Below are 26,950 nucleotides of genomic sequence, written 5' to 3'. Positions count from 1 at the left end.
AAAATTAACCTTTTCAACTAATGATTTGATTATTAAACTTATTAATGAAAATTAAAAACTGACAGGTTTTAAGGCTCTACATGACTTAACATTTTGCTTAAGATGAACAACTGCCCTTTAATCAATTTTCGGGACAAGGGATAGGGTATTGATAACACAGCTTAGGTTTTTAGCAGGCTACTCATTTGTTAGTAATAACTTTGGGTGTAAACATGAATGTTTTTCTTTCTAAGTTCCCAAAGGCAAACATTTCCTTTTTTGGTTAGTTCCATTATGGGTCAGCTAAATAGCTTACTGTGGAAAAGAAAAATACAAGATTCACATTCTTGTTATAACTTAAGGTACCTTTCTAGTTACTATAAATCAACACATTGAGGATAATATATTGTAAGAAGTGGCCTCTTTTAGTACTGAATTAAATATTTAAAATACTCTACTCTGGCTGTACGTTCAGTATGCCTGCCACTGCACTTTTGAGTTACCCTGTTTTAGAAAACCTTCTCATGTGACAATAACTAGATAATTTGGTAACTCAGATGGATAAAGAGATGGGAGTCAGGGGTTGGCTGGATGATACAATTGGAGATATGGATGAAAGCTAACAAAATGGCTAGGAGTCATTTCCAACTAATTTTTTTGTTTAATTTGTATTCGCTTATTGAGAAGTATAAGCAACACTGGTTACGTAGGACAGGACAGCGTGTGTGACAGTGGGAGGAACATCCCACAGCTTCCTACTTTCTGTAAACAGTTTAACATTGTCAGCATTAATACAGCTTCCTGTAATGGCCAGTCTGTCTTTGCAATTCCTGAAACCAAACTGTTTTTTGCTAATCATGGTACCTTCAGTTAGACTTAATTCTCTTCTTTTTGTGCCTGATGTTATTCTTCTTGAAGCCCATAAGGTAGTGTATTCATTAACACAGAGATTTACTCCCTCAATCTGTGTAACAAGGTAACCATTTAGCTCTATGACTGGCGGGTAAAAAGCTGAGGTCCAACTAAGTATTCTAGAAACTTCAGTTTCAGCTAATTTTTTAAAAAATTTATTTGCACTGCAGCACGTATTTGAAATATAATACAATCAAGAGTCATTTGAAGCTCCTGTAGTCCCAGCTACTGGGGAGGCAGGAGGATTGCTTGAGCTCAAGAATTCAAGTCCAATGTGGGCAACATAGTGAGGACAGCCCCCGCTTAAAAAAAAGAATCAGAGTCATTTATTTATAAATTAACGCAAATTTGGATTTGCTTTAAATAGTAAAGAATTGCTACTTTCAGTTGTAAAATATTATGTTTCTTTTGGATGATTGGTCCATTTTCTCTTAAGTATAGTCAAGCAAGGACTTTGAGTTGCTAAAAACCTATTGGGTATCTTTTGGTTCTAGGGTTAGTGTTAAATACTTCATCCCATATAAAATAAAGATTATATATAACATTAGAGGTAGTAGAGGTTTTTATCTTACTTTATTAATAGTTTTTAGAGACAGAGTCTCACTCTGTTAAACAGGCTGAAGTGCAAGTGGTGTGATCATAGTTCCCTGTAACCTTGGAACTCAGGTGTTGCTCCTGTCTCAGCCTCCTAAAGTGCTGGGATTACAGTAGTGAGCCACCTCACCCAGCCAGAGATAGTACAGATTTTAAAATTGACTTTAATTTCCTTGTGATGAAATTGATCAGATGTCAGAGTGGTTACACTTTATCCAAATCTTGTAAACCCAGAGCTTTATGTTTATTTACGTTAAACACAAAGGTTTTTTTTTTTCTTTTTAATTTCTTTTTTTAAATTTCCGTCAGTTCCTTTAAGTTTACACTTATAGTTTTAATACAACTTTGTGAGGTGTGTGTGCATGCATACATAGGTGATATCATTTGATGTATTCTATTATGTTGAAATTTTCATGTTTGCATTTTTTTGGGTGAAAACTTGTCAGGCTGTAGGATGTCTGGGTTCTTGTAAAGGGGAATTGGAAAATACTTGCTGCTCTCTATATTACCTTTTATTGCTAAACAAAGCTAGTGGCACAATAATTTATGATTCTCTGAAAATGGTTATTAAACAACTAAGAGGTGGAACAAGTAAATAGTTTTGTTATGAAAAGTAGACTTTAGTTTCAGAACTCTTTGCCTAGAGTATGAACCTAACCCAGGAAAAACGTTTGTGAGCTTACTTTAAAGAAAAGCATAATGGCCAAAGAACTCCTTGGATTGAATGTTCCCTGCTCATCTTTCACAGATATGCAGCAGCCAACCAAGTTGGGGTATCCAGTCCTGTTAGCCCAAAACAGGTGCCAGTTTCTTTCTTTAGAAAATTAATTCAGGCTGAGAATTGCTTGAGGCCAAGAATTCCAGAACGGCCTGGCCAACATAGCAAGATCCTGTCTCTACAAATAATTTTTAAAATTAGGCAGGCGCAGTGGCACGTGCCTGTAGTCCCACCTACTTAAGAGGTTGAGAGAAGGAGATCGCTTGAGCCCAGGAATTTGAGGTTGCAGTGAGCTGTGATTGCACCACTGCACTCCAGCCTGGCCGACAGTGAGATCCTGTCTCGAAAATAAATAAAAATAAAATTCATAGTACTGATAATTATAATAATTGTTTAATATAATAACTGTTTAATGCCTTATGTTTTATAACATTTGCTTCGCACTTTTCAAAGCCCTATCACATTCATGATCATATAGTCCTATATTTAAAAAGGAGACAGAATCCTGAAGTGTCAGGTCCCCCAAAAAAAGAGCAAAACAAGATGTACTGTTATGCCCATTTCACAGATTAAAAAATGGAGACTCAGAAAGATTCCTTGAGATGCTTCAATTCACAGACCTAGTAAATAATAATAGATTAGACAACGCAGTCCCAATCTGCTGACTCCTAGTCCACAGCTCCGGCCACCAAACCATTTTACTGGCACTCAGACATGGCGTCTGTGGAGCATTCTTCTTGTCTTTCATTCCCAACTTCTGACCACCACCCATACATACAAATAATTAACACTTCCCTATTAAGTTCTAGCACATTATTTTAAGTGCATGTAAGGTTTTATTTAAGAGTGTTTTGTGTTACGCTCATAGTCACATAGTTATTTTTATATCCTGAACTTTCCTAATATCCTTGTATCATTTCTTCTTTATTATAGTAATGATATAAGTAATCTTAAGCGATGTTTAATAGTAAATTTACTAACTCTGAATGGTACATTTTATCCTAATCACTATTCAGCTTGGTAAAGGTTCAGTTTGAATCTTTACCTCCTTGAAAACTAACTGTAATAGTGATTCTCAACTGATGTTTCATCAGTGGACCCAGGTTTTTTTGTTTTTGTTTTTGTTTTTGTTTTCAGACAGAGCCTTGCTGTGTTGCCCAGGCTAGAGTGCAGTGGCATGATCCCAGCTCATTGCATCTTCCAATTCCCAGGTTTAAGCCCTGACCCATCCTCCCGATTAATTGGGACTACAGGTGTGTACCACCACACCCAGCTAATTTTTGTATTTTAGTAGAGATGGGGTTTCACCATGTTGGCCAGGTTGGTCTCGAATTCCTGACCTCAGGTGATCTGCATGTCTCAGCCTCCCAAAGTGCTGGGATTACAGGCGTGAGCCACCGTGCCTGTCTGAACACAGTTTTTTTTTTTTTTTTTTTGAGACCGAGTCTCGGTCTGTCACCCAGGCTGGAGTGCAGTGACCGGATCTCAGCTCACTGCAAGCTCCGCCTCCCGGGTTTACGCCATTCTCCGGCCTCAGCCTCCCGAGTAGCTGGGACTACAGGCGCCCGCCACCTCGCCCGGCTAGTTTTTTGTATTTCTTAATAGAGACGGGGTTTCACCATGTTAGCCAGGATGGTCTCGATCTCCTGACCTCGTGATCCGCCCGTCTCGGCCTCCCAAAGTGCTGGGATTACAGGCTTGAGCCACCGCGCCCGGCCGAACACAGTTTTTAATGTATTCTGAAAAATAGAAGTTTAGTGGCAACCAGTTAGCTGAAAGAGATTGCCAGCATTTTTCTAGGATAGTGCCATTTGGAAATTAGTGCCTGTCTTATATGTAGTTGGTCAGATTTGAGTTTGTTTTAGAAAAGAGGACACCAGAACATTTTTTTTTTTTTTTTTTGAGATGGAGTCTCACTCTGTTGCCCGCATTGGAGTGCAGTGGCATGAACTTGACTCACTGAAACCTCCACCTACCAGGCTCAAGCAATTCTCCTGCCTCAGCCTCCCGAGGAGCTGGGATTACAGGTGTGGGCCACCATACCTGGCTATTTCTGTATTTTTAGTAGAGATAGGGTTTCACCATGTTGGCCAGGCTGGTCTCGAACTCCTGACCTCAAGTGATCTGCCCGCCTTAGCCTCCCAAAGTGTTGGGATTACAGGCGTGAGCCACTACGCCCAGCCTATTGTTAACTTTTTGTGAACTCCTTTGAAATGCTTCCTGTGTAATCATGTCACAGTTTTCATACTGCCTATGAGCACTTGAGACTGCAATTTGTCACAGTTTTTTCTTCTTTTTCGTTTTTTTAAGAGATGGGGTTTTGCCAGGTTGCCCAGGCTGGTCTTGAATTCCTGGGTTCAATTAATTCTCCCACCTCGGCCTCCCAAAGTGCTGGGACTACAGGCGTGAGTCACCACCATGCCTGGCTTGTCACAAATTTTTGTTCCAGTTAAAAGTGACCTAATTTTTTTTTAAGTGTGTATTTCTGGAAATTAGAAGTGATTTTTATTTCCCTACTTGAAAGTATTTCGTTTTTCCCTAGCTATATACTATTCACCTTTGTCTATATTGTGAACCTATCTTGTTTGCAAGATGCCTTTTATTCAAAAGAACTTGTTATAGCCACATTAGCAGAGCATAGAATGAGCTGATATGGATCAAGAAAATAGTTTTGTTTTGAAAACTGAACTTTAGTGCACTTGGCCAAAGTACTAATCTGTTGCGTTGATGGTAGCTGTTTATCTTAATCTTCCAAATGTAATCACTCTTCTTTTGGCAAAATGAGTTGAAAGTAGTTTTTCTTTTTCTACTTTTTGACACAGGGTCTTGCTGTGTTCCCCAGGGCTGTGTGCAGTGGCATAGCCATGGCTTACTGTATGTAGCCTTGACCTCCCCAGCTCAAGCAATCTTCCCACCTCAGTCTCCTGAGTAGTTGAGATTACCAGCACATACTACCACACCCGGCTAGTTTTTTTGTTATTTTCAGAAACAAGGTCACTATGTTGACCAGGGTGGCCTTTCCCCTGGCCTCAAATGATCCTCCCATCTTGGCCTCCTAAAGTGGGGGGATTTCAGGCGTGAGCCACTGTGCCCAGCCTCAAAAGGATTTTTAAATCCATTCAGTGGGTAAACTTTTTCATCCCCATCTACTCTGCAGTAGATCCAAAATACTTCAGTGGAAGTCTTTGTTGATTTTTGTTTGTTTGTTTTTTGTTCTTGTTTTCATTTTTTATCAATCCTGGCCTACAGATATTTTTGTTTTTTAATCTAAGTAGTAAAATCTGTGTGCTTGGTTGTGCTGTGACTTTTTAAAAGCTTTTATCTTCCATACAAATTAAAAAATAACCATATTTTGTCGAAGTGTAGTGACTCACATCTGTAATCTCAGCACTTTGGGAGGCTGAGGTAGCAGATTGCTTGAGTCCAGAAGTTTGAGACCAGCCTGGGCAACATGCCAAAACCCTGTCTCTACAAAATACGCAAAAATTAATCCAGCATAGTGGCGCACACCTGTGGTCCCAGCTACCCGGGGGTCTGAAACAAGAGGACCGCTTGAGCCTGGGAGGCAGAGTTGCAGTGGCCTAAGATTTGCACCGCTGCACTCCAGCCTGGGAGACACAGCAAGACCTTGTCTCAAAAAAAAAAAAAAAAAAATTAATAAACATGTTCAAACTTAATGATTTTATATATTGCAAAACATTTTTACATTTGGGTTTATGTGATGGCCTTAAGATTGGATTTGGTTTTGTGCCGTGCTGTGGGATAACGTGGAGTAAGGCAGCAGCCAGAGTTCCTGTTCTGCCTGCCACTCACTGTGTGAGCTCAGGCAAGTCCCTTGGCCTCTCTGAATTTCTAATTCTGCAACTGTAAAATGAGGATGATCTATTATTAGGGGCCTACTATTATTATTGTGACGAGGACATGAGATCACCCATGTAAAGCCCCAGACCTGACTTGTATTAACCATATTATTAACATTATTAATATTCCTAATGGTCTTTATGCACCTAAATAGCTTCATAGAAAAATAAAGCACTGTAAACTTTGATTTGATTTACTCTCTAAACCTGATTACCAATATAAAAAATTCTGAATAATGTAGAATATATTACTTGTGTTTTCTTACTAGATTGTATGTTGTCTGTAGGACCACAAGTTGAAGAGAGATTTGAGGTTTTCCTTGTTATATTTGTTCTTTTTTTTGAGATGGAGTCTCGCTCTGTTGCCCAGGCTGGAGTGCAGTGGTGCAGTCTTGGCTCACTGCAACCTCCCTCTCCCAGGTTCAAGTGATTCTCCTGCGTTGGCCTCCCAAGTAGCTGGGACTACAGGCCCGCGCCACCATGCCTGGCTAATTTTTGTATTTTTAGTAGAGATGGGGTTTCACTGTGTTGGCCATGCTGGTCTGGAACTCCTGACCTCAATTGATCTGCCCACCTTGGCCTCCCAAAGTGTTGGGATTATAGGCTTTACTGCGCCCGGCCACGTTGTTATGTTAGTTCTTGTTGCCTAGTGATACCGCTGTGCTTGATTTTTAGATCAAAAACTTATGATGTGGTTCTTCATTTTTTTTTTTTTTTTTTTTTTGAGGTGGAGTTTCACTCTTGTTACCCAGGCTGGAGTGTAGTGGCGCGATCTTGGCTCACGGCAACCTCTGCCTCCCGGGTTCAAGCAATTCTCCTGCCTCAGGCTTCCGAGTAGCTGGGATTACGGCATGTGCCACCATGCCTGGCTAATTTTGTATTTTTAGTAGAGACAGGGTTTCTCCATTTTGGTCATGCTGGTCTTGAATTCCTGACCTCAGGTTACCTACCCGCTTTGGCCTCCCTAAGTGAGGGGATTACAGGCGTGAGCCACCACGGCTGGCTGGTTCTTCATTTTTTCACAGTGCCTTTTTAAACAAGTGAAAACGTTTTACAAACGATAGGTCTATATTTTTATGGCTAGTCCTAGTGTGTCTTTGTAAATGTAAAAACATAAAACTCTAAAGAAGCAAATGTCATTTGAAAATAATAGACTGTTTTATAGATGGTTGGTGAAACTAACCAGTATTGGTCCTTCTCATTATCACGATGAGATTTGTAGCCAGAATTATTTGATTGTTTGGAGAATGTGTTCCTGAAATGCCTCAGACGTACCAGAGTGAGACAAGTCATTTATCTTCCTGCTGGAGGCATGGGGAGATAACCAGTGGCTCAGGTGCAGAGTGTTCACCACTCCCACTGAATGTGCTGCTTTTGTCCCCTCTTCCTTCACCGTTGTCTCTGAGGTGCTCCCCACACCCCTTCCACATGCACACACGGACATACTCTTTCCCTTTCTGTCATTTCTCTGCCCTGTGACTTGGCAGAGGCGTTGAGAGTACTTAAAGAGGTAAAAAAATTCATTTCCTCTTTATTTCCAAGGTAAAAAAATTCATATGTTCACAAAATACAGAATTTTTTTTTTTTTTTTTTTAGATTCCATGTTTTTTGTGAGATCTCAGCACTTCTGTTTTGTGTAAAAACCAACTAAAAAGTTAATCTGGAGGATATCTACTTTTTCTCAGAGAGCAAAATTAGCAAATTTCAAATTTGCTCCTCAAAGAAAAAAATGTAAAAACAAAACTCTTCTATACTACCTTCCTCTCCCCAAAAATCATAAAACAATGCCATTGAGTTATTTGAGCCAAGGCAGCTATATTTAGCTTGGAAATAGGCCATTTCTTTTCCCTTTAAACTCTTCTGGAAAGGTTAAAGAAAAAGAGCTGGAATAATGAATAATTGGGGTGAGAGACTTTCACTTTCCTTTTCAACATCTTGGTTACTGTTTTCTTAGTCTCTGGGTAACTTTAAAAAATTTTTTCTGCTAAATAGGATGAATTGGCTCAGAAATTATATAGAAAATCAGATATATCATCTTGTGATTTTTATTTAAGCATCATGATGTGAAATGTTGTTGTGTCTTTTCATTGATATTAAATAAACATATATGGAAGCTACTAGCAATGAGCAGCTGCCACAGAATTTCCATGTTGCCAGAGAGTTGCTCACAAGTTATTGCCTGGCCAGCTCTGCTACAGTAAGCCTAACACATGAGAGAATGTACAGGAGTATACTTTAGAAAGATAAAGTTGCTATTCAACTGTAAGATGGTCTCTAAATTTTTAATGGGTTTTTAAAAACCTAAATTATTGGCTGGGTGGGGTGGCTCATGCCTGTAATCCCAGCACTTTGGGAGGCCAAGGCAGGCAGATCACAATGTCAGGAGAGCGAGACCATCCTGGCCAACAGGGTGAAACCTGTCTGTACTAAAAATACAAAAATTAGCTGGGCATGGTGGCGTGTGCCTTGTAATCCCAGCTCGGGGAGGCTGAGGCTTGAACCAGGGAGTCGGAGGTTGCAGTGAGCGGAGGTCGCGCCACGGCACTCTAGCCTGGTGACAGAGCGAGACTCCTTCTCAAAACAAACAAACAAACCCTGAATGATACTGTATGTTCACAAAGTTGCAAATACTGTTTATCCTAATTGCAGATTTTAAAAAGAAAATATGATTTCTCCAATTCAGTTAAAAATATTGTAATACAAATAATTTGCTATTTTTAACTGTTACCAGCTTGCCACATTTACTGTTAAACTATTTGCCACAGTTTCAAACATGGTAGGGACTTTAAACTGTTGCCATAAAGATAATATACATTTCAACTCTAGACTAGAACAAGGAGAATTATACTTGCTTCCATTTTCTCTTGACTCCAATTATGGTATGTTATGATTAAATGTTGCAACCGATTTTAAAGTTGGTGCTATAGTTTAATCGTTTAGTAAGAGAACCAAGGTTCCCCTTGTTGTATAGTATTTTGCACAGTTGGCCTTAACTGTATCTTTTTTTTTTTTTTGAAAAAGAGTATTTTATTAAAAAGCTTCATTTTGTAAAAATACTTTTTCTGATAAGAATACGTTCATGTGATATTTTTGTATGTAATTATATTTTATTCTATATGGAAAGTAAATAGCGAATGTAAAAAGTGATGAGGACAAGAAAGCCCTAGGTAGTGAATTACAGGAAATGTGTTATTCTGAAACAGGTGTGGTAACAGTTCACTGGTAGCTTTCAGCAGCCATGCAGTCACATGTTACCGAACACCTATAAATGAGTCAGTTACCTTTTTGTGGGCTAGGTGTTTGCTAATGAACCAAATGAAAGTAATCTCTGCGTTGATCTTAGGTGCTAGTCAGAGTAATGAAATATGCACACAAATATGTAATGACACACGTGGTAAATGCTCTGAAGGAAAAGAAACAATGAGAGACCAGGAGGATGGTCTGAGGAGGCAACATTTAGGTTAAGATCCCATGGATGAGAAAGTCCTCCAGGAAAGGAGGGGGAAGAATGCTCCAGGCAGAATGAGCACTGTCTGCACAGTTGGAAAAAAACTTACTGCCGGTCAGAAAACGTGATCCAGGCCAGGAGGGAGGAGCAAGTGAGGGAGAACTGAGGTGGAGGAGGCAGGCAGCAGCCTGTGACTGCCAGGCCTTGTAGCCCATGTTGAGGGGTTTGAGGTTTCTCTGCCTTAGGAAGCCACCAAAGGATTTTAAGCAGGATCACTCAGGCTGCTGTGTGGAAATTAGAGGGGAGTGAGGGAGAGCCTTTGCACCAGGTACTGTTTTTGGTCCTAACCAGTTCCAGAGTTAGGAGACTATTGCAGAGCAAGCAGCTTGTTGTCAGGTGGTGGCCATAGAGATAAGAGAAGAAAATGGATTCAGGATATACTTTGTAGGGAAAATCATTGGAATCTGATAGATTGAAAGTGGGGTAGGGGAAAAAGGCATATATTAAGAGTGACTCAAGTTTCTGGCTTTATCAACTAGGTGGATATTGGTGCTGTTTACTCAAATCACAGATTCATGGGAGAATGATATCTGAGGGGGATGATTAAGAGTTTAGTTTGGGCTACAGGCAGTCCCTGATTTACTGTGGTTTGACTTATGATTTTTTTTTTACTTTATGGTGGTGCAAATGCAACACACATTTAGTATAAACTGTACTTCAGGTACCCATACAACCATTATGTTTTTCACTTTCAGTATAGTATTCATTAAACGTTGTGAGATATTCAACACTTTAGTATAAAATAAGCTTTGTGCTAGATGATTTTGCCTAGCCATCAGCTGATATGAGTGTTCCTTTTTTTTTTTTTTTTTTTTTGAGACGGAGTCTCGCTGTGTCGCCCAGGCTGGAGTGCAGTGGCCGGATCTCAGCTCACTGCAAGCTCTGCCTCCCGGGTTTTTATGCCATTCTCCTGCCTCAGCCTCCCGAGTAGCCGGGACTACAGGCGCCCGCCACCTCGCCCGGCTAGTTTTTTGTATTTTTTAGTAGAGACGGGGTTTCACCGTGTTAGCCAGGATGGTCTCGAACTCCTGACCTCGTGATCCGCCCGTCTCGGCCTCCCAAAGTGCTGGGATTACAGGCTTGAGCCACCGCGCCCGGCCGATATGAGTGTTCCGAGCATGTTTAAGGGAGGCTAGGCTAAGCTGTGATGCTTGGTGGGTTAGATGTATTAAATGTATTTTGGGGCCAGGCACGGTGGCTCACACCTGTAATCCCAACACATTGGGAGGCTGAGGTGGGCAGATTGCTTGAACCCAAGAACTCAAGACCAGCCTCACCAACGTGGTGAGAACCGCCCCCGCCCGACCCCATCTCTACTAAAAATACAAAAAAATAGTTGGGTATATGGTGGTGTATGCCTGTGGCCCCAGCTACTCAGAGCTGAGGTGGGAGGATCCCTTAAGCCCAGGAGGTTGAGGCTGCAGTGAGCCATAATTATGCCACTGTGACTCAAGCCTGGGTGACAAAGCGAGACCCTGTCTCTAAAAATAAATGGTTTTTTTTCTTTTTCTTTTTCTTTTTTTTTGAGATGGTGTCTCGCTCTGTCACCCAGGCTGGAGTGCAGTGGCGCAATCTCGGCTCACTGCAACCTCTGCCTACCTGCTTCAAACGATTCTCCTACCTCAGCCTCCTAAGTAGCTGGGATTACAGGTGCGTGCCACCAGGCCCAGTAAATTTTTGTATTTTTGGTAGAGACGGGGTTTTCCCATATTGGCCAGGCTGGTCTCGAACTCTTGACCTTGTGATCTGTCCACCTCAGCCTCCCAAAGTGATTACAGGCATGAGCCACTGCACCCAGCCATAAATGTGTTTTTGACTTACGATATTTTCATCTTAAGTGCTGGGTTTGTTGGGGCATAACCCCATCAGAAGTCAATGAGCTTAAGTACTAGGTTGAGATCTCTGTGAGATGTCAGGGTGGAGATACCAGGTAGACAGCTTGATACATGAGTCTTGAATCCAGAACAGTTTGGGGCTAGAGATAGAAATTCAGGAGGTGTTTGTATCTAGGAGATATTTAAAGTCTGTGAAACAATTACTGAGTATAATGTTTCTGATATGATTACTCAGGGAAAGGGTGTAAAAAGAGATGAGGGCTCATGGTAGAGTCTTTTTTTCATTTTTGTAGAGGCCGGGTCTCGCCATGTTGCCTAGGCTGATCTTGAACTCCTGGGCTCAAGCAGTCTGCCTGTCTTGGCCTCCCAATGTGTTGGGATTACAAGCTTGAGCCACTGTACTCAGTCTGACATTAGAGTCTTGAGAAACCTCCACATCTTTTGAGAATGTTCAGAGGGGGAGATCCTAGCAGAAATGGCCAGAAAGGTAGGAGAAATTTAGGAACATGTCATGTCATGGAAGCCAGGAAAGTGTTTCAAGAAGAAAAAAGTGGTCAGCAGTGTCCTGCGCCGGTGAGAGGTCTAGGAAGAATGACATGTGCATTGATGTTTGGCACAGGAAAGTTGCATATGCTGACTGGCAGCAGGTGCCCTGCTGAGGGAGATGCCAGCCTAGAAGGACTTAAAAGGAGAGAGAGGCAAGGAAGTGGAGAAGATTCAATTGAAGTCAAGCCGACTGTTCTCTTGTCCCTTTTACGGTACTTTCAACCCTCTGGCTTAGTAAGTTGTGGTTTTTCTGATTATTTTTTTTATTTTTTATTTTTTATTATTATACTTTAAGTTCTAGGGTACATGTGCATAATGTGCAGGTTTGTTACATATGTATACTTGTGCCATGTTGGCATGCTGCACCCATCAACTCGTCAACACCCGTCAACTCGTCATTTACATCAGGTATAACTCCCAATGCAATCCCTCCCCCCTCCCCCCTCCCCACGATAGGCCCCGGTGTATGATGTTCCCCTTCCCGAGTCCAAGTGATCTCATTGTTCAGTTCCCACCTATGAGTGAGAACATGCGGTGTTTGGTTTTCTGTTCTTGCGATAGTTTGCTGAGAATGATGGTTTCCAGCTGCATCCATGTCCCTACAAAGGACACAAACTCATCCTTTTTTATGGCTGCATAGTATTCCATGGTGTATATGTGCCCCATTTTCTTAATCCAGTCTGTCACTGATGGACATTTGGGTTGATTCCAAGTCTTTGCTATTGTGAATAGTGCCGCAATAAACATACGTATGCATGTGTCTTTATAGCAGCATGATTTATAATCCTTTGGGTATATACCCAGTAATGGGATGGTTGGGTCATATGGTACTTCTAGTTCTAGATCCTTGAGGAATCGCCATACTGTTTTCCATAATGGTTGAACTAGTTTACAATCCCACCAACAGTGTAAAAGTGTTCCTATTTCTCCACATCCTCTCCAGCACCTGTTTCCTGACTTTTTAATGATTGCCATTCTAACTGGTGTGAGATGGTATCTCATTGTGGTTTTGATTTGCATTTCTCTGATGGCCAGTGATGATGAGCATTTTTTCATGTGTCTGTTGGCTGTATGAATGTCTTCTTTTGAGAACTGTCTGTTCATATCCTTTGCCCACTTTTTGATGGGATTGTTTGTTTTTTTCTTGTAAATTTGTTTGAGTTCTTTGTAGGTTCTGGATATTAGCCCTTTGTCAGATGAGTAGATTGCAAAAATTTTCTCCCATTCTGTAGGTTGCCTGTTCACTCTGATGGTAGTTTCTTTTGCTGTGCAGAGCTCTTTAGTTTAATGAGATCCCATTTGTCAATTTTGGCTTTTGTTGCCGTTGCTTTTGGTGTTTTAGACATGAAGTCCTTGCCCATACCTATGTCCTGAATGGTATTACCTAGGTTTTTTTCTAGGGTTTTTATGGTACTACTTCTGATCTTTTTAAAGTTTGAGAGGACATTGTATTTATATTAACCAGTTTATTTGAATTACAATCTCAGAAGTATTAAATATTCATAAGATTGTTAATCTGTTAGGTCAGGCAAATACAGAAGAGTTTTTCACTTTGTACTTGATTATTTTATTTATGATCATTTCCAATTTAGTTAGGGTAATAACCTGATCAGTTATATACATGGCACTCATTCATTCTTCAGCAGACTTGCTGAATACCTGCCCCTGGTATGTTCTTGGCCCAGACTAGGCCCTAGCAACCCAAGTGAACTGCCTGTCTGGCTGCCTTAATGGGGGCTCCCAATCTAGTGGGGAGCAAATGAAATGATCAGTGCGATCATATACTGCACATTTGCAGCTGTTTTGCCAAGAGTGTGCAGAATTACTCTTTATTAACCTAAAAAAGACCTAAGAGAGCATGTAGTCGAGTTCTGTTCATGTTATATATAGAGCATAGGGCCACCGAGGTGAAGGACACATAGAGGTTAAGGTCACAGCTAGTTTTATTTATTTATATATTTATTTATTTATTTGGGACAGAGTCCCACTCTTTCATCCAGGCTGGAGTGCAGTGGCATGATGTACGCTCACTCCAACCTCTGACTGCCAGATTCAAGCGATCCTTATGCCTCAGGTTCCTGAGTAGCTGGGACTACAGGCATGCACCACAACACCCACCTAATTTTTGTAGTTTTAATAGAGACGGGGTTTTGCCATGTTGGCCAGGCTGGTCTCGAACTCCTGGCCTCAAACAGTCCACCCGCCTTGGTCTCCCAAAGTGCTGGGATTACAGGCATGAGCCACCGTGCCTGGCCCAGCTAGTTTTAGTGATAGAGCCAAGAATCAGACTCCGGGTTGTAGGATTCCAAAGCTCAAGCCTGATACTCCGCTGCCTTGCTTTATTGCTTCCTTAGTAACAAAATTAACCAGATGGGACTTAGAAACAGGAGCTGATGTGCCATTATACGTGTTGAGCTAATTTTCACATTCATCAGCTATTGAAAATATTTAGAGGTTGGCCTGCTTTGCTGCCTGACTGGTTGAAGGATAAAGATGGGGAAGGTATTTAGTGCTCCTTATAGGCTGTGTGGAAATTTTCTGCTGGAGAGAGTTTGGTTGGGATAATGATCGAATTCTAAACTGGGAATAAAGTCATCTGGGTTTTCCTTTCACCTGTTTTGTGATCATATGCGTAGAATTACTTAATTAGTGTTGATTATTGCGTAATGTTTGACTTGTAGGGTATTTTTTAGCACAACATCACAGAGCAGAATTTTCCATCTGGAGTACATTCACGAGGACTTGGGGTATTATGAAGCACTCTTATAGGCCTTTCTGTTTAGATACTAGGGGAATTGAAACTGCGTTTGGGAAGTATGTCCTGTGTTGGAAAGCAGCATATTCTTTTTTTCTTTTTAATAATTGAAGTCATTTCTTTTTGGGAATCAAAAAAAATTTTTTTTACAGTGAAGGGTTCTAGTTCTGACAGAGCTAAATATTTCTTGCTATGCTGATGGGATTATATATGATTGGCCCTTTTCAAAAAAGTATTTTAACCTTGAGGGATTTTTCAAGGCTCAGAACTCTGAAGCTTTGTTATCATTATGTGAAAACTCAAGAGTAGGAAAGTGGTTTGTCTGTTCTGAGGGAATGACTTACAGGCTCCAGAACCTAAATTAGCTTTTTTTTTTTAAGTTTAAAATTTTAAAACTACATGGTTTCTTGTAAAATATCCAGTTAGCCACTATCCTACCACCTCAGGACATCTCCGCTGACATTTTGGTGTATTTCCTTCCAGTATTTGAATACAATATTGGTTGTTGAGATAAGCTTGTTTGTACTTTCTGTACAACTTTATATCCTGTTAATTTAATGTTGCAACATTAGCATTTCCTGGAGGAGGTGATTTTCTCAGAGGAACAGCAAGGCATTTTTTAGAAATAGATGTGGATTTCTTATTTAAATGGAAAATTCTTCCCTGTATATATGTATTTTTTTAGCCAACAGAAGATAGTGGTGCTGAATGGTAACATGGAGCAAATATGGTTTTAATATGACCATGTTGCTACCTGCTTGATCAGCAGTATATATAATGTCAGAGCTGACCCATTTGTGCAGTATTAAACTCCTTTCTCACATTTACAATTTGTACTTAATTTTGTTAAGTACCATGGCTCATGCCTGTAATCCCAGCACTTTGGGAGGCCAAGGCGGGCTGATCGTCTGAGGTTGGGAGTTGGAGACCAGCCTGACAAACATGGAGAAACCCCATCTCTACTAAAAATATAAAATTAGCTGGGCGTGGTGGTGCATGCCTGTAATCCCAGGTGCTCAGGAGGCTGAGGCAGGAGAATCACTAGAACCAGGGAGGTGGAGGTTGCAGTGAGCCAAGATCGTGTCATTGTACTCCAGCCTGGGCAACGAGAGCAAAACTCCGTCTCAAAAAAATAAAACAAATACTAAACATACAACTAAAACCTTTTTCTCTGTTTCTCCACGATGAAGCATTTTAGTAAGGTCCTTTTTTGTGACTTCTGTAGTAGGAGAATTACTAAACTGCATTGTACATTTTGTGTTAACATTTGATAGGAGTGTGGAAATACTCCTAGAACACTTGGATCATTAAGATTATTAGTCTTGGGCCGGGTGCGGTGGCTCACACCTGTAATTCCAGCACCTTGGGAGGCTGAGACGGGAGGACCACAAGGTCAGGAGATCGAGACCATCCTGGCTAACACAGTGAAACCCCATCTCTACTAAAAATACAAAAAATCAGCCGGGCATGGTGGCGGGCGTCTGTAGTCCCAGCTACTCCACAGGCTGAGGCAGGAGAATGGCGTGAACCTGGGAGGCGGAGCTTGTGATGAGCCGAGATAGCATCACTGCACTCCAGCCTGGGCAACAGAGCGAGACTCCATCGCAAAAAAAAAAAAAAAAAAATTAGCCTTAAATTATTTTGGTGATAAAGCCAACACAGCAACTTGATATAAAGAGGAAGTTATTAATTTGTGAGCAGCAACAAGAAAAAGGCAATTTGTAGAATAAAGTAATAAGTTCTTTCCAAAAAAACTCTTATTTCATGTGCAGTAATTTATTTTTGTAGCTTATATGCTAGAAAACATTGAAATAACTTAATGAGATAAAGGTAGTGTTCTACTCATGCTATTATAGACTGTCTTACATTGGTCTGAAAAGATACTTAATTTGAAAAAGAAATTTTCAAATATTGGGATGGTTTATGATGTAACTAATTTTAGTTCTTTTGGATTTTTTTTTTTTTTGAGACGGAGTCCTGCTCTGTGGCCCAGGCTGGTGTGCAGCAGGGCGATCCGGCTCACTGCAACCTCCACTTCTGGGGTTCAAGTGATTCTCCTGCCTCAGTCTCCCAAGTAGCTGGGACTACATGCACCCGCCACCGTGCCCAGCTAATTTTTGTATTTTTAGTAGAGACAGGGTTTCACCATATGGCCCAGGCTGGTCTCAAACTCCTGACCTTGTGACCCACCCACCCTGGCCTCCCAAAGTGTTGGGATTACAGGCATGAGCCACCAAGCCCGGCCTCTTTTGGAAATTTTAACTGATAAACATAGAAATTGCTGGCAAGAAATTTGGAACTGTGTATTTACTTGGAGTCTGCTTAATTTTTATATATCTACACAACAAAGGAAAATGGCTTGTTGGCTCTAAGTTTTGTTCCTCATGAACTAAACATTTTACTCCTCCTCAACTAAACAGAAAGGCATGACAGGTGGTACTTTAAGTATACTGTAATTTTTAAAAATTATTTTTAGAGGCAGGGTCTCATTTTGTCACCCAGGCTGGAGTGCAGTGGTGCAATCATAGCTCACTATGGCCTTGCACATCTGGGCTCAAGTAATCCTTCTGCTTCAGCCTCCTAGTAGCTGGACTACAGGTCTACCACACACCCACACCCAGCTGATTTCTTCTCTTTATTTAGAGATGGTGTCTTACTCTTTTGCTCAGGCTGATCTCGAACTCCTGCATTCAAGTGATCCTCCCACCTTGGCCTCCCAAAGCATTGGGATTACGGATGTCAGCCAGTGTGCCCAGCCTAACTATGCTCTAATGATAACGATGACAGTATTACCCTTGTTGAAAACATACGCTATGCATCACATCAAGTACTGTGGATTTTATTTCGTTTTGTTTTGTTTTTTAAGATGGAGTTTCGCTCTGTTGCCCAGGCTGGAGTGCAGTGGCACGATCTTGGCTCACTGCAACCTCTGCCTCCTGGTTTCAAGCAATTCTCCTGCGTCAGCCTCCCGAGTAGCTGGGATTACAGGCGTCAGCTACCATGCCTGGCTAATTTTTGCATTTTGAGTAGAGATGGGGTTTCACCAAGTTGGCCAGGCTAGTGTGGAACTCCTGACCTCAGGTGATCCACCCGCCTCAGCCTCCCAAAATGCTGGGATTACAGACATGAACTGCTGTGCCCAGCCTAATACTGTGTTTTTTCCCCAGAGAAAAATGAAGTCGTAGAGAAAGCCATGGGGCAAAAAAGGCAATGTCAACATAAAGACCAATAGAATAGGTCTCTTGTGACAACCAGGCAAAATGAGAATGTTGGAAAGGCATTAAATAAAAGAAGTGAAACTGGTCCATGGTAAGCTCTGAGAACCAGGAGGAGAGTTTTGTATGCTGTATGTAAGCCAGCCTCTGGACTGGGAAGGCCTTCGAGGTAGTATATTTCAAATGTTTGAAATAAGATGGTTCCAAGATTTTTTAACTTTAAAATCATTTTCAAAGCTGTGAATAAACTTAAAATATAACCAGGCCTGGTTTTGTATTGCATGTAATAGACTTCAGATAAATAGTCTAGGCAGAACAATATCATGGTATATTTCATATTTTTATGTTAATATGTGGAGAGACAGTAGAGAAAGGACAGATGGGATGGGAAATTGAGTGTAAGGAGTAACAAATATTACCTTCTGTCTTTTTACTAGCCATATCCTCGGATTGAATCGAAAAGTCTTGGTTGATTAACCAGCCTTAACCCCAGAGTTTTTCATTTTGTATCTATTTATGTTTGACATTTAATTCTTGCTGAAAACTTTATGTAAGTACATGCTAGATGGAAAGTCTTCTGAATAGACTCCATTATAAGCCTACTCTTGTATTGAACCTGGACTGAAGTTATTACTGTATACGTATGTGAATTATTGATAAAAGCCTATATCTAGGTCTCTTTTATACACGCACACACACACACACACACACACACACACGGTCTCTCTATGTTGCCCAGGTTGGTGTAGAACTCCTGGGCTCAATAGATCCCTCTGCCTCAGCTTACTGAGTAGCTGGAATTACAGGCATGCACGGCCATGCCCAACTCTTAGGTCTTTTTTAAAACCAAGGCAGTAACTTTGCTATTGAATAGCTTTCCCCAAGCATATGCTTAATGAGTCCTGCCTAATGAATATTTAGAAAACATTTTGACCTGGATTTGTTTTGGGATTATAACTCTGATGGAAATTAAAGGCATTTATTATAGGTCTATAAAAACCTTATGCTAATAAAGGTCCTCACAGTTGTGATTAAGTATGAATACACTTAGATTTCCAGTTTTCTCTCATATCACTTGATTCTTTTTCCTCTTTGAAATGTTCCAAACTTGCAAAACAAAGGACTTAACATATGCATGGGAAGTGTGTAAACCATTTTAAACCATTGGGCTTAGCTATTTTAGAACACAGACATTTACAGTCGTGTGCCAGGAAGATGTTTTGGTCAACGACTGACTGCATATAAGATGGTGGCCCCATAAGATTATAAGGGCGCTGCCCTATACAGGTGTAGCATTTTTAAATCTTTCATACTACATCTTTACTGAAACTTTTCTGTGTTTAGATACACTAATACTTACCATTGTGATACAGTTGCCTGCCCTATTCAGTACAGTAACATGCTATACAGGTTTGTGCCTAGAAGCAATAGGCCATATCATATAGCCTAGGTCTGTAGTAGGCTGTGTGTACTAGTACTTAATTTAGATGTCCTGCTCTTTATAGCACTTGGTTGGCTCTCTATAAAGAAAAACTGGATATTAACTTTGAATTATACTTTCATTTTTGGAATCACATGTATACTTCAGTTTCAGAAGAAACTCTACTTAATTATCTTGGTAATAAGATTGTTTCTTCTTAGAAAGATTGTTTTACTTTCAATATTTTTTGAGCTGTTTACTTTTAAAAGACGCATATAGTTGATGTTAGCCTCATAGCTAAAAAGATCTCAACACATAAAAATTGGATACTTTTTTAAAAAATTGAGATGGGGTCTCGCTCTGTTGCCCAGGATGGTCTTGAACTCCTGGGCTCAAACAGTCCTCCCACCTCGGCCTCCCAAAGTGCTGAGATTACAGGCATGAGCCACCACACCCAGCCAAATTTGGATACTTTTTAATTCACTTTATTTAGTTCTTTATAATTGGCTTGTTTTTTTCAAAGTGAAATTTCTGCCATTTACGTACATACGTAATTGGCCTGTAATTAAATTCTGGACATTTTACAAGACTAAGCAATGATGTTTTATTTTAGTAGCAAACAAACTTTTGAATAGCCTACTTCAGTGTGACCTTCATTATAATGTGACCTTCATTATAGTCTATAAAATCCAGTAAAATGAAGTTAATACATGTGTGTTGCATATTATTACCTAACATTCTCATTGTCAGAATTTGACCTTTGTCAAATTCCCAGTATTAATCATTAGAATATATACTGTGTATGACAAAAACAAAACCTTTCAAATTCTGCATAATCTGTGATTCTTCACTAGAATCTGGAGATATAATCTTGGAGTAGTTAATAGCCCTGCTTGGTCATTACTTTGAATTTGGATCTGCTAAAACTTCAGGTTTAAAAATATTCTGAAAGTTTCTAAATCTGATCAGAGAAAAAGCAGTTAGGAAGATTTGTCATCATCTTTGCCCCTTCCAAATTCTATCTTTATATTATTTTCTTTGAACTACCAGGATACTTTATTTCTCTTTTATGGGATGTCTTTTTGATTGATGTTAACATTGAATGGTTACTTACATGGAGTAGGAGCTTCCCATTTTGTCTTAGCATCTTCCCGAACCTCTGCCTACAGTGCTCTTCAAAGCATTCAGACTTTCTTTGAAAAGAGTCATGCACTTTATGCCACTGAAGATCTTTGCGATGTACATTTGAGTTGATCTCTTTTTCTGTCTTTAGCATTTACATTTATAAACAAGTGGAATTTAGTGGCAGAAAGTTGCCTTTAAAAAAAAAAAAAACCTTCCCGTTCAATGTATTATGCTTGTAACAACTCTGACATTTGTAGAAATAGTAAGATGGAAACAGGATGTCATAAAAGGGAAGTTATAATACAAAAAATTCAGCAGATGTTTATGTAGCTATTGCTATGTACAGGGTAAAATTGCTATCCTAGGATACAGGGAGGTGTAGCAAAGAGATTTGGAGTCTAAATTTGACATATAGGACTACATATAAAAATAAAGAAGTGCCATGAGTGGTATAAACTGTAAGTGAAAAAGATACTGAGTGAAGTGTCTGATTACCGAGAGTTGGGAAGTTGCAGTGGAGGTAGGGGAAAAATAAGAATCAGGATATATTAAATTCTTGGTTCTGCCACTAAAACAGTTTTGTTGGCTAAGCCACCTAACTTCCCTGACCTTTAGGCTTCTCATCTGTAAAATGGAGCATAAGGTTACTTGTTCTCCAAGCTGTCTTTCAACTTAAAATTTGTCTTTGTTCCCTGTATAATAGTAAGAACCCCAGAAAAGGAGAAGGGGAGGTGGAGGCAGAGGCGTGTGGGGGAAATGGTGTTAGGTAGAGGAGGTAGGAATATGCACAGAATTTTCCAGAAGCATGAGGAGATGAGCATGGAGCTTGTTTCATAGGGAAAAGTAGGAGATAATGTTGGAGATAGTCAGTTGGGACTAGCTGGAGAATTCAAACACGACATGCTAACTGCATAACTAATTCAGCATTTTATCAGATACTATTATCTTTCTCCTATTTTAGGTAGTTCTTGGTAAATACTTTTTGACTCAGCAGCACAACCCAACAGTATCCTTGATCCTTCAGTGTTCACCAAGTTTCTCCCAACATCTTTAACGTTTCTCATTCAGGTGAACTTCTCAGTTTTATATCAGTAACTCTGCCTCTTGTTTTTTTTTTTTTTTTTTTTTTTTTCTTTCTTTTTGTTTTTACCTCCTTTTTAAGAAACAAAAATCTGTAGTATTCCTCTTTAAGGAAACTGTCACCTAGTTGGGGAAGGCTAGATTCTAGAGACTGCATGCAGAGGCTGTAGCTCTCTGGAAAGTGTGTATGTAGGGGAAAGGGGGCTGCAGATTGGAAGAAGAAGGTGTTGTGGAACTGAAGAGTGAAGTAGGGAGGCAGGAATTAGAGATAGTTTGATCTGTTTTCCTTGACTTTCATCTTTCTTGGTGACCTGAAAGTTGCTTAAGGTTGTGGCGCTGTCATCCTAGTGTTGAAGCAAGACAAGTGATCTAGAGTCATACCTTTCATGATATATGAAATAGTCTTCTTTTTAGGCTCAAGTATTTCATGAAATGCCCTAAGTACCAGTGAGCTAATTACTTCAAGAGGCAACTGCTACCATTTAGGAAAATTCTAATTACAGTGGTTCTTGCAAGTAGATGATGAGCAACCTTAAGAATCACCTGTGAAGTGTTTTCCCCTGCCCCCCCCTTTCTTCCTTATATGGTAGGCGGTATTCTTTTTTCTTTTTCTTTGTCTTTTTTGAGACAGTCTCACTCTATCAGGCTGGAGTGTAGTGGCGTGATCTCAGCTCACTGCAACCTCTGCCTCCTGGGTCAAGCAGTTATCCTGCCTTAGCCTCCCAAGTATCTGAGACTACAGGTGCCCATCACCATGCCTGCCTAATGTTTGTACTTTTAGTAGATGGGATTTTACCATGCTGGCCAGCGTGGTCTCAAACTCCTGGCCTCAAGTGATCTGCCCACCTTGGCCTCTCAGAGTGCTGGGATTATGGGCATGAACCACCACGCCCAGCATTGTTTTCTTAAATGATAGAAATTTTGAATATTTGGTTTTGTTTTTGCCTCTCCCATCATTCTTAGGAAAGCCTTTTGTTGTAAAGGAGAAATTAGCATGTCAGTGTTCCTAGTTTCAAGAAGAGTCCAATTCTGTGATACTCATTTTTTTCAAACGTATATATTATTTAACGCTATATGCAAATAATACGAGGGATACAATGACTAATAAGGCAAAAACCATCCCCAAGAACAATCCTTCGTAGAAAAGGAAATGAAACAAGTACACAGATGATCACAATGAGGTAGAAACTGACTCATGCCATAGGAGGTACTGATAAAACCGCCATGGAAATTTAAGCAAAAGATTTTCTTAGTTTTTTAAAGGGTCCCCAGTGGCTGGATGTGGTGGTCCGCCTGTAGTCCCAGCTACTCGGAAGGCTGAGGCGGGAGGACTGCTTGAACCCAAGAATTTGAGACCAGCCTGGGATACAAAGCGAAAACCCATCTCTTTAAAAAAAAAAAAAAAAAAAAAAGGGCAGGGGAGGGGTGTGAGGCGGGAATTTGGCTTTACTGTATAAATAGATCTGGATGATTTGAGAAAGACAGGTGCACTTTGGATTTCCGAGGCAAGAGAGGACATAAAAGCGTTAGTGTTAAGATCGGAATTGTAGAAAAATGCTTAGGAAGTCAGTAAACTAGATTTTCACAAAATGATTTATTTCCTTCTGCTTCAGAAAATAGTGAGCCTTAAGAATATGCTGGGAAATAGCCGGGCGCGGTGGCGGGCGCCTGTAGTCCTAGCTACTCAGGAGGCTGAGGCAGGAGAATGGCGTGAACCCAGGAGGCGGAGCTTGCAGTGAGCCGAGATCGCGCCACTGCACTCCAGCCTGGGCAACAGCGTGAGACTCCGTCTCAAAAAAAAAAAAAAAAAAAAAAGAATATGCTGGGAAAAAGAGGCCAGGTGCGGTGGCTCATGCCTGTAATCCCAACACTTTGGAAGGCCGAGGCAGGCGGATCACCTGAGGCCAGGAGTTCGAGACCAGCCTGACCAACATGGAGAAACCCTGTCTCTACTAAAAATACAAAATTAGCTGGGCATGGTGACTCATGCCTGTAGTCCCAGCTACTTGGAAGGCTGAGGCAGGAGAATTGCTTGAACCTGGGAGGCGGAGGTTGCAGTGAGCTGAGATTGTGCCATTGCACTCCAGCCTGGGCAACAAGAGCGGAACTCTGTCTCAAAAAAAAGAAAAAAAAAAAGAATATGCTAGGAAAAGGTTCATGTGTATGTCTTTATAACCACTGTTACATTTTGATGAGTTTCCTTATAATCTCATTTTCTGTGCAGTTTTCTTAAAAGGGGGTTCATACTATATTAGATCTTGTATGATCTAGAAGTTCTGTATTTTAATGAACCTCCTCTGCTTCATATTTTTTAAACTATACTTACTTTGGAAGTGGCTTTGTTTTATAGTCCATATAAACTTGGCTTATGATTTGTGAAAATGAGTACTGTTTTGTTTTTGTTTTTAATGGAAAGTCTTACGTCTAAGCCATAGAGTATTTTCTAGTCATGGCTTCCTGATACTGACAAGTATTTATAGATCATCACTCCCTTTGGGGATCAGATGATAAAGTGATAGATTGTATTTGTCAATTATGTTGGTATTGGGACTCTGACTTGACTCAGAGGGATAGTGTAGTCTTGATTTGAAGGATTTGAGGTTTAAGGGTTGGATGTGATTTTTGTTTTATCTTACGGGTTTTTTTTATTTTGGCGGAGAGTAGTGATTTGGTCTTATTTTGGGAGTATAAAATATAGAAAATCGTATAGTTTTTGGGTTTTTAGTGACGATTAACAAATATATAAAATGATAATTATGTTTGGCAGGGTAGGCCTCTCATTTTAACTCTGAAAATTAAAACCTTACACATTACTTATAATTTTTATTTGTTGTGTCTTATCTGCTGTTTTCATCATAGTGCAGTTTTTTACCTGTTTACCACATAAAAAGATGGAGAGTGCTGCTTTTTAGTTATGGCTCACTGTAGTCTTGAACTCCTAGGCTCAAGTAATCCTCCCACCTCAGCCTCCCAAATAGCTGGGACCACAGGCGTGCACCACCACACCTGGCTAATTTTATTTTTTTGTAGAGATGAGATCTCTTTCTGTTTCCTAGGCTGGGTCTCGAACTCCTGGGCTCAGGCTATCCTCCCACCTTAGCCTCCCAAAGTGCTGGGATTACAGGCATTGAGCCACGGAACCTGGCCAGGGAGTGCTGCTTATTAAGCATTTTTAATTGCTTATTTACCTATCATGCAATGTGTAAGTGTCTATTATAGAAGCAAATTAATTTTGTAAGTTTAAGTGAGGTTTCAGGTTCCTTAGGGTCCTATTGCTAAAATATAAGTAGCACTTACGATAACTTTTCCCATTTGCACTTCTTAGCACGTTCAGTAATGTTAATCTGGAGTATCAGGTCCATTAATTTTTAACCACAAAGTCTGAGTTAGCTTGAAAGCTGTGGACTATGGTGAACATTTGAAAATAGGCTCTAGGGGTATAGACAGGTAGGCAGCTAGAGCTATAGTACAGTAGGAAGTAAAATTTGTCAGAATTGTCTTAAGTTTTTTTAAAAGAGGAAGCTATATGTAGACTTAATTTTATTGTTTATGATTCAGATATCCCAAAAGAAGGCCTGATGTTTTCTTGTGAGACATGGTGAATTATGAAGAATGCAAATGCTGCTTGAAATTCACTCTTACGGCTGGGTGCGGTGGCTCCTGCTTGTAATCCTAGCACTCTCGGAGGCTGAGGTGGGTGGGTTGCTTGAGTCCAGGAGTTTGAGACCACCCTGGGCAACATACTGAAACCCCATCTCAACTAAAAATACAAACCATTAGCCAGGCATGGTAGCGAGTGCCTGTAATCCCAGCTATGCTGGAGGCTGAGGTGGGAGAATCACCTGAGCCCATGGGTCAAGGCTACAGTGTGCTGTGCTGACATTTGTGCCACTACTCCAACCTGGGTAACCAAATTTGAGACCCTGTCTCAAGAAAACAAAAAACAAACCTATTTTTACAATAAGATAAAACTACGCTAAATTTCTTACCTTGGCATTTTTAGAAGACTTTAAAAACAGATTTTGTATAATTGATCCTAAAAGATGAAATTAATATGGAATCCAGTTTTGAGTAAAATATATATCCAGATTTGAAGTAATGCTAGGTCTGACTGCATCACAATCAATTCTCTTGGAACTTGCTAAGATTTTGATTGGGTGGATTTGTTTGGAGACCTGGTAATCTATTTTTAATAAGCACATTAGGTAATTCTGATAGACTACTACCAGGATTAAGAATCATTGGTCTAGAAATGCATAAAGGGTCAGATAGTATAATATTTTAGGCACTGCATGCCAAGGGAAGAAGTCAAGGGCGTTATGTATGTATTTATATAACAATTTTTATCAATGAGATTAAAAATATAAACTTGTGTGTGAGTTTTTGTGGCTAGGAATGTGAAAAAAATTGGATTCTTTTGCAGGGATAACATTTTGCTTATTGGGATTCAACATTTTAGCTTTTTTTTTTTTTTTTTGTCAAAATCAGTTGCAAATGTTCCTCAATTCTGATCTGTAATGAGATTTTACACATTTCATCCTCAAAAATATATTTTCACACAGATACTGCCAAATGAGCATATGATTTTTTTTTATTTTTATTTTTTGGAGAAGGTCTTGCTGTGTCACCCAGGCTGGAGTGCAGTGGCAGGATCACAGCTCATTGCAGCCCCAACCCCCGGGATCAGGTGATCCTCCTACCTCAGCCTCCCTAGTAGTTGGGACTACAGGCACATGCCACCACACCAAGCTAATTTTTTAACTTTTTGTAGAGATGAGGTCTCAGTATGTTGCCTAGGCAAGTTTTAAACTCTTGGGCTCAAGCAATCCTCCCGCTTTGGCCGCCTTCCAAAGTGCTGGGATTACAAGTGTGAGCCACTGTGCCAGCCATAGTATATGATTTTTATTGAGCATAATCATTGCTTGAGAGATACTTACAGAATTCTGTTAGATTCTTCTCAGTGTTTGCCTCTTAGCATGTCATTACATTGCAGATTAACCACTTGAAGGTTAGGTAGAAGCTCTTCATTTGCATAAATGGATTTTGAAATGTGGAAATTTTCTTTGCACTTACGTAGGGGTCTGAAAGATGCTGTTGGAACTGTAGTTAGAGTTTAGAAATATTATGTCCACTGGGAATTTGTATAGGAATGGAAGTCTCAATTCTTGTTTTAACTTTTGACAGCAAAGGAAGTATATAAAGCAGTTTGACATTGTTTTGATTAAAACTATGCTAGCTGTCGAAATGACTACCAGAGTGTAAGTTTCACCAACAATGCCGTTTTGCCTTGTAATTTTAGACTGAATTCATTCAGAAATCAAATCAAGTCTGCCCTCAGGCTAATTTCCGAAACCATTCAGTGTTCAACAGTAGTGGTTACGGGTAGTTCTTGTTCAGGAAAAG

The 26,950-nt window shown here is 40.1% G+C and overlaps 1 protein-coding gene and 3 long non-coding RNA genes across 6 annotated transcripts in view; 2 read left to right on the top strand and 2 right to left on the bottom strand.

The window, feature by feature from the left end:
• GNA13 (G protein subunit alpha 13) overlaps positions 1-26,950 on the top strand; it is a 47,990-nt gene that overhangs the window by 7,787 nt on the left and 13,253 nt on the right. The gene's annotated exons all lie outside the window — the stretch shown is intronic.
• On the bottom strand, positions 2,516-19,728 carry LOC144335891 (uncharacterized). The gene is made up of 3 exons (XR_013407095.1): positions 17,635-19,728; positions 16,819-17,391; positions 2,516-3,476 (listed from the first exon to the last, which is right to left on the bottom strand). It is a non-coding gene; the product is annotated as an uncharacterized LOC144335891 (long non-coding RNA).
• Positions 7,370-23,164, top strand: LOC144335888 (uncharacterized). Its single transcript, XR_013407092.1, has 4 exons — positions 7,370-8,223; positions 8,473-10,359; positions 10,680-10,805; positions 22,853-23,164. It is a non-coding gene; the product is annotated as an uncharacterized LOC144335888 (long non-coding RNA).
• On the bottom strand, positions 21,604-25,016 carry LOC144335886 (uncharacterized). Its single transcript, XR_013407090.1, has 2 exons — positions 23,630-25,016; positions 21,604-22,283 (listed from the first exon to the last, which is right to left on the bottom strand). It is a non-coding gene; the product is annotated as an uncharacterized LOC144335886 (long non-coding RNA).

The sequence above is a fragment of the Macaca mulatta genome, chromosome 16 (assembly GCF_049350105.2).
Source record: "Macaca mulatta isolate MMU2019108-1 chromosome 16, T2T-MMU8v2.0, whole genome shotgun sequence".
Lineage (NCBI taxonomy): Eukaryota > Metazoa > Chordata > Mammalia > Primates > Cercopithecidae > Macaca > Macaca mulatta.
The sequence above is the reverse complement of the archived record's forward strand: the minus strand, read 5'-3'. Positions and strand labels throughout refer to the sequence as shown.